The 8,813-nt window shown below is 35.0% G+C and overlaps 1 protein-coding gene across 1 annotated transcript in view; it reads right to left on the reverse strand.

Annotated features, from left to right (window-relative positions):
- The window catches only part of LOC108969388 (insulin-like growth factor-binding protein complex acid labile subunit), a 197,135-nt gene extending 190,425 nt beyond the window's left edge, over positions 1-6,710 (reverse strand). The window contains exon 1 of the mRNA XM_018934068.1: positions 6,389-6,710. The gene's annotated coding sequence lies outside the window, so the exon portion shown is untranslated. The remainder of the gene's footprint in view (positions 1-6,388) is intronic.
- Between the last annotated feature and the right edge of the window lie 2,103 nt (positions 6,711-8,813).

Consider the following 8,813-nt stretch of genomic DNA (forward strand, 5'->3'; position numbering starts at 1 on the left):
TATCAAGCTCTTAAAAAATCACCCGATATTAGAGGGAATATAAACATTACCAATTAATAAATCTGTTTTCCTTCAATTGAAAATAACCTGAACTTTAATAAATAAAGAAGAAAATTGAGCATAAGGACTATAAATTCTACTATGTGTTATGTTATTCCTTATCGCAATTAGCAAACCTTGTTTAACATCATCTCTATATATAGGAAAATTGCTTAAAGAAACGGGAACATATGAGTTAAGATGAGTTTCCTGAATAAGAGCAATATCAATGCTTTCACTGTCAAGAAAGAATTGCAATTCGAGCACTCTCAACTTATTAATTAAAGAGCCAACGTTAAAGTTACTAATTTTAATTGCTTAAAACCCATATTTTATTCTTACTTCAGATAGTAACTGACAGCATTGATCTCTGAGATCGTCTTTAGATAAAGAATTACAGTTATCCAAGAATTTTTGTATCCTGTCTTCAATATTCAGGTTCAAGTATTTGTTTAGCGACAGCAAGAAAGTCTTCTATTAATTTAGGTTTACGCATATTTGGTAATTGTCTATATCGATTATTACTATCAACATTGTAAAATAGGCTAGCAAATGATTTGCCTTTAGATACAAAAGAATGATTATTTAAAGCAGAATATACATTATTTTGCGCTTTTAAATTAATATTATTTGACAAATTATTATTCTTATTTTTAAATTCTGAATAACGTTTAAAAGCTGGACATCCCCTCCAATTAGCCGGATGACACAAAATATTGCAATACCAGATCACTATATTTAGAGTAAAACATGTCTACTAAATTTTCTTAAGGCTTCAGGCAACTGGACTGATAATTTTGATATTAAGCGTAACATAAGCCTTACTTTCGGTATCTACGGTTATAAAAAGTATAGACCGATGAAATTATTACAAAATCATTTTAAATGTGTAGTATTTTGTTAATTATAATTCGTCAAACAATGATTTAAGTTTTTTGGCAAATTCGAATATGATCGGGCAGACGGCCTAGCAAGCAAAGTTTTTCATATATGTAATTATTAATATTGTTTTAATGCTGAGATGGGATATTTACTCTCAACAACCAACATTTTCTCGACGTAAATGTGACTAGAGGCATTCGTGATTGGGATTTTTATCTTTTTAAAAACTCTTTAGAATGAATGAGCCTTATACAAAACGAGAAAAGTTCAACCCATACGATCTACCTTTTTCCAACAATTATCCAATTAGGTTTCCGAACATTGTGAACGCCGGCATTCACTTAAAAGAGTGGGAAGAGTACCACGTTAGTATAGTATAGTCGTCTTTTGAGGTTTTCCAACACACAACGAATTTTAAATTAAGATTCAAAGGTGAAAAATTAATTAACTTATTTCTCTTGCATCTACTGTGCTGATTAACAAGTAATACTCGTAAGTCTTATCTGAGTTTCTAAAATGTTTTTCTCATCTCAGCAGATGCTCGCGTCGGCAAGGCAGGAGCTGTATTTCTTATTGCGCCTGATAGGTGCCATATATACCATATTTCTAAAAAGAAAGTTTTGAAGATGCATTACTTTCTTTTAAACAAAAGTGAAAATAAAGACTGGTTACATATTTCGTACTCTCACACATTGTCGTCTGTCACTGCAGTGCACCTAATTAAGCGCAAATTTTCCGAAGTGTCATGCTGAAAGCAACATCAAGCGCGAGCGTTGCGGCTTATAGCAGTCATAAAATCTTGCGGCGACACGATTAAGTATGCTCTTTAATGCCCTTAGCTCTGAGTTAAGAAGGCACTGACGATGATGACAAAGTGTAATGCAAAATTTATCAATCAGCCTTCACTTTTACTGACAGAGAATGAGCATCCACCGTATGTCCAGCAAAGTGGCAGAAAGGTGAAGCTTCTGCAAATATTTATTACACCCACCAACAAAGTACCCGGCATTATGGGCCTGGACTTTCGCTTATTGGCTTCCCTTTAAGAGCCTTTGAGCCCTCAGTATTTATTTATTTATGCGTTCAAAGTCACTGTTACCTACACGTAGGTGTTTTTCATTTTCACTCAGCCAGAAGACAGACGTGTGCAGCAATCTTAACGTCTGACCTAAAATAATTTTGTTGCTGCGCCTTTCTCGGCTTGCTTATTTTAACAATGCAAACTTTGCTGCTTCGCTGTATGTAGGTTGTTGCTGTTGTTGCGGTTATGTTATGTTTTGTGTTTGTTTGGCTTCTGACAGGATGCTTAAAAATTCCGACAAAACCAGCCTCGGCAGCCAACCTTGCGCCATACGCCGCTGTCGAGCCTGAAGCTGGCGACTTGGCACACGTGAGTAAAATATTGCCAGTGTGATGACTTCTGAATTGTGCTAAACAGGCGTATTCGCTTGCATATGGGCCGTAAATAATTCCATATATGTATTTGTTAGTGTTGCTTTAACTTCATGAAAGCCCTGCAAACAAATCTGTGTAGAAATCTGCCTAATTTTATGCATAAATAATGGCACGCTCGTATACGAGAATTATGTGTCAGTGTGAAGGGTGTACAAGCTTTTCTGATTTTATGGGATATTAAGAGTGTTGAGTTTCAGAAATATTTATTCAATGGATATTTCATTTTCTACGAAATCAAAAAGTTGTGTTTGAATTAAGGGGTTCAACGTAATGGCGTTTGGGCGACAAAGTGATGCCTTTTTAAAATTTCAAATTTCTATTCATATTTTAATTTCATAACTGTATTGCATTTCGTAAGCCATATTAAAAAAAAAAACAAAAAAAATCACATTATACGTCCTACTTGCGTATGACATATGATGTGCTAATTAGGAAAAAATGTGGTATTTCCATTAAAAAAATTTGAGGGCAATATTTGCGGTATAAACAATAGTTCGCAAGATATAACTAAAATTATTGATAAATCGATTTAAAAAAATTTAAATTTGTAATATTTAAAAGTAAACACAAAACACTCAATTTTTATTAGATTAAGATAAAAAAAATATTCCAATGAAAAAAAAAAAAAATTAATTCAGTAAAAAAGGAAGTCTTTCCATTAGTCATCAATAACGAGGGGCACTCTATGTCACTTAATAAGTTACTGTTTCCATCGAATACCACAAATTCGCCGGAATCCTATAGACTTGAAATTAAATACGGTACCCAATATTCCTTCTCTTTCAGAGAAGAGTGGGAAAGGGGCGAGGGGACAAGAGGATAAGCAAGATCAACCATACGGCTGGGTTCAAACTGGATAATCGAGTGCGAACTGGCAGCAAACCTAGATACCAAAATCGTCCTCCGTTTACCAGACAACTGCAGTGTCTTCAAAGTAGATCACAGCAATTAAGCAAAGCCTTCTTGTGTGTTAAAGTAAAAAAAAAAACACTCCTGGCAAAACGACACCGTATATTAAGACTTCAACTTGCAAAAAAAATTTAAATCTTACACCTAAAACTACTGGATGCGGGTCATATGGTCGGGCGAAAAGATAGACAGCAATGGATTTGGTGATAACCTCGCAAACCAATGTCTAGCTGTATTATCAACCAACGGTGTAGTTTGGAGAGGGTAATACATTGATATGGGGATGTGAAAGGATGGAGGGAGTGGGATATATTGCTATACTTTAACGAGGTTTTTGCAGGAAACTTGAATTGTCAGCAAGGATGTGTCGGACATCATATTTCAGCAAGATATTGATCCGTAACTCACTTCTCGGGTAGCTTAAGCTTGGCTTCGAAACCACGAGTTTGAAGTACTTAAGTGCACCTCTCAATCGCCAAACCTCAACCAAATCGAACATGCTTGAGTTAAGATCATGCATGCGATCAGCGATACACCAGGTGAGCGTCAAAATCTTAACAATTTACGGCAGAAAGCTCAAAATTCCTGGAAAAATATTAGCGGTGCTTACTGCAGGTAGGTGGTTGATCCTATGCCCAAAACACCTAAATTTGTTAAAATCTAGTAAAATCATATAAGAAAGTAACTCTAGGAGTAATAATATTTCACTATCCAATTGTCAGACATGTCAACGAACTATAAACGAAATATGATGACTATTGTAGAAGCTGTTAGGAAGTAAAAGAGGATGAGCTTGGTATGGGAAAATAGTCTTAAATAACAATCGAGGATTTTTTGACGACTTCTCGGAGGTTGCACATATACAACTTTGCGCACTGATGAACTTCTTCAGAAGCACAGAGTGGTTCAGAGAGAAGAAAATAGAGTGACGTGATGTTAGTCTCGGTGGTATAACAATGGAACTTGTAAGGGTTTACTTGTGCCGTTAAGCAGCCCCTCTACCTTCCTACCAACCGACAATTAAATAATTAAAATAATCGAAAAGCAAAGAAACCATTATTCATTATTTAAATAAAACATAATAGCTTAAAACAAGAAGTTACCAAAAACATTCAAGAATAATATTCAATAATCGAATTACCGATAGTTGAATGTCACTATATAAAAAATATTAAAATTTTAATAAAACAAGTAATTATAATTTGCAATTAAGGATCATTGTTGTGATATCAAATAACACATTTATGTGAGCTTTGGAAAAAGATTACCAATCATTCGCACGCGCCAATTTTTATCCAACACTCTTCCACTGAAAATAAATACCACAAACTTTTTATGTTTCGAGTCAATTACGTAAATTTCAAAGCGGAATGTGAGTGTTGCCACAGCAGCACGAAAACATTACGACAAATGTAGTGAGTGGTGAAATCAATCATTAATGATTTTATTTTATAATGGCTCAAAAGTAAAAGGACACAGTTTATATGTTTATTTGGGTTAACTTCTTTGAATTCAATATAATGACGATTTGCTCACATTTGCTCATTTTAGTACAGTGTATGTGTGAAAGTACGTGTCGCGTGGCCACTTTGTTAAGTGCGGTTTCATTAAATTTTATCGTACGAGTATTTGGTCACTACGCAACCGCGAAGAATGGAATAGCGATGATAATTTTCAATCAAATGCCTTGACATAAAAGAACTTAATTAGGTCGCGGTGCCATTTCGAATCGCAACAAAAATTACGGACTTTGACTTTTTTCTGCAAATTATGTTTCAAGTAGCCATAATGGGGGAATCACTAATTACTTTGCAATAAATAAAAATGTGTAGATGTAAAGTCTAAGGTTTATGTGGACAACCTTGCTAAGATTGAGCCTTGCCACAAAACATCGCGCGTGACATGCGCTATTTACCGGTCGAAATACTCGAACGAGTTATCGAAAATTGAACTCAACGGATGGACTATCTGAGACGTAGCCGTGGTCAATATTTGAAAGTGATGATATTCAAACAATAAATGGCAAAAAATACTCTTTAGAATGAAAAAAAAAACATTCCACATAAAATCTAAAGTATCTGTTTTTTTTTTTTTGGAAAGGTAAAAAACGGGATCTTTCTTAAAATGATCACTTTAAGGACTGAGTTGATTTAGCTCTATCCATGTACAGCAATTTTTGGTCTTCGCTTTGAAGTTTTCCTGAAATTTTTTTCGTGTCCAGAAGCTGCTCTCTTATCGGAAGCACCGATTTTGGAACACTATAGTAAACACCTGCCATGGTAATTGATTAATCAAACTCAAATCCTTCTAAGGAAAACTTTTTTATTTCACGATGTATCTTCACAAACTTTGGCTGGAATTATTTCTTAAGGTAACGGTACAATCTGTGAGGAAATTGTTCAGATCGAACCATGGTTCAAATTGAATTCCATTTGGAGCGAAGTCGCCTGAACTCGAATATGTATATCGCAGTTGAACTTGTTTGTTCGATCCGACAACATGCAGAATTATTGTTTAGAACAAGCTCACATCATAATTTTCTACAACAGGAATGTGAATACAGAGCACCCGCAGTGCGAGCTAAACTATATTTGTCAGCTTCTAATGAAAGTTTGTGTGTATTAAACCGCAGTATATTTCTAAGCTTCAATCTTTTCTCCCTAACAGTTGTATTTCAATAAAAAAAAAAAACAGAAAGCAACATGACAGTTCCAAGCTGTTTTTATTCGAAAAACTTTACATTGCAGCCACTTCTTTGAAAACTCGTGCTTTGAATGCCTCGAATATAATAAATAAAGCCTCTTACTGCGAATTACAAGTTTCACCCGAAAAGTGGATTTAAAATGTAAACAATAGCCATGGCGCCGAATTCTAAACAGAAGATACATTGAAGATATTTCAACGTTGACAAAACCAATCAGCATCTGCGACTTTTGCTCACTCTTCGGTGCGCAAATGCTTTATTTGTGTGCACATCACTTAACAATGCCCAACAAAGGCACTAATACGCTTTGATTACTATTTTATTGTTTCTTTGTTGCCTTTCTCCGCTCTATCCGGGAGGCTTTTTTGTAGCTTATGGCCTACTTCAGTTAGTACTCACTTTGCATACGTTTAGGCGCGTCACAAAAGCCGTAAGCCGATGCCAATGTCAGGATACTGATGCTGTGCTCGAAGCAACTTACAAAAATGCTGTTGAGTATGCTGCTTACGCACAAATTCTGCGTTATTTTTATGTAGTTAACTAAATACTTGTTTTGAAATTCACACACACTAAAACTTATATAAGCTTAATATTGTGGAAACTCGATTTATGCGTTTTATGAATGTAGGAATTTTTAACACAAGTGACTTGTCAACACGGAGACACGCAGTCACATAGCGATAAGTGGAATGACACAACTACTAAAAAGCAAATAAAAACGTTTTCGAACTCAAAAATTTTTATTATTATTTTTTTTTTTTTGATTCTTTTTTTTTTTTTTTTACTGTTCGAGTTTATATATATCGTTACTAACGTTTATTTATTTAATTAAATATTACCTAGTTTTCGTATGGGCTTTCACCAGTTATTTACACAACACATTATATTTTAATTGCTATCTATTTTACCCAAGAAATAACCAAAATCTTGCCGTTTAATGCACACACACTTTACCAAAGATGCTTCATATCTTTCGGTCTTTCGTCAATACAGTAGTTTGGCGAACTTTAAGAACACAAGAAAACAATAATAAACAAACTGAAGGCGTAAGTTTTCTGCCAAATAAGCAAATTGTGCATAAAATTCGTTTATTTTCCGAGCGAAAACTTTTTTTCACTTTGTGTTCGAACACATTTCTCCGGCAAAGCTCATTAACACATCAATATGTCTTATTTTTACTCAAAGCAAGAGCTTTATATACAAGTAAGTATAGTTACTTATCAAATAAGTCACTTATCTTAAATTGTATATTATGTACTTATGCCATTTTAACGGTCAGAAAGGTACTGGCCCCACTACAACTGCTATCAGCCTTTCACACATACACACTTTGTGATTTAGTTTACAAGGAACAGCGAAGATGTGCTAGAACCGACATTTCTTAAAGCACTTAAACTCTTTTCATACCACACATAACCTCAAAAAGTACTCGCCTTCACAGTTGAATTTTCGGTAACGATTCCTCACGAAGAGATTACTTATGCTCGCGCGCAAAATTCAATTTTCATTAAATTGTCGATTTCGTTTCAAAAAGGCGCACTCACTTAATATCCGCTACACAGCCGACAATTACAACGCGTTTGACAGTGACACTGACAACGGCGACTGCAACAACAATGACGCTGACAACGACAACGACAACGACAGCAATCGCATACGCGTACGAAGGCGAAGTGACGAAAATGTTGACGACTTTTTCCGTTTTGTTCACGCGTAAACGTTAACGTTTACCACCGTTCACTTTGAATTGACGTTAACTACTGGAAATGCTGTTAGCCATGAAGTTGCTGATAAACGTAAGAACTGCGCGCAAAGCAGCAAATAACAAAATCTCACTCACCGCCGCGCATTGTAGCTGAGCAAAGGGACAACATGCGTCGCATGCGGCAATACGAACGTTCGAAACGACACGGCTACGACAACATAACAGCTAACAGACGACCAGCTAGCAGTCGCTATGAGGCCAAAGCAAGCATTAACATTAAACTACTGTTAGCCATCAAACCGACAGTAAATAGCGCGATTGCATGAAATGCCTCCGCTTTGCTGCTTCACCTCCAACTTCGGCTGTTACGAAGCGCATAATGAAACTTCATTTGTGTGAAGGCGATGTTTTTCCGATGCCGTCGTTTCTGTACAGAGTGGTTGAGTGCTGGTGTGAAGGCTTAGTGAGCACTTTACAGCTCTCTGTTAATTAACAGCTTCGATTCAAACAATATCACATTGAACTAATAAGTGATAATACTATTTCTAATTTAATTATCTCAGGCAGTACGACGTTTAAAATGTCTACTTTGAGGATTTTATTGCAATGAAATGCCTAACTTCTATGTATTGAATGAAAAGTTTTCCTTAACTTTGGTGCAGCTGGTAACCTATTTATCGATTGATTGGTAAAAGGAAGATCCGAATCATTAAATTTAAACTTTTTGTTTTATTTGGTAAAGCTGCAGTTTCAGCCTGTTCTCTTAAACAGACTCTTACCAAATAAGCTACCTACATTCTGGCTGCAAATAAAAAATAAAAAAAAAAAATCTTCTAGGACTCAGCGCTGTAATAATAATAATAACTTTATTGACTATGCATGACAACAAGATTGAAGATATTCAAAAATTTTTTCAACAATTTTTTTCCCATATAAAAAATGAACGATAGCTCCTTACAGGATTGTCTAAAGTGATTAGTTAAAACCTTAACTTGGAATTTGCAGTAAGGGAAAAAACTGAAAATAGAATTTTTTGGAGACATTTTTACCAAAAAATTAAAATTTCGGAAAACTCTTTTGTTCAAATTGTTGTAATCAAAAAAAAAAAAATAATAATAA

This window comes from Bactrocera latifrons, unplaced genomic scaffold (genome assembly GCF_001853355.1).
Source record: "Bactrocera latifrons isolate USDA-ARS-PBARC rearing strain unplaced genomic scaffold, ASM185335v1 scaffold_25, whole genome shotgun sequence".
Taxonomy (NCBI): domain Eukaryota; kingdom Metazoa; phylum Arthropoda; class Insecta; order Diptera; family Tephritidae; genus Bactrocera; species Bactrocera latifrons.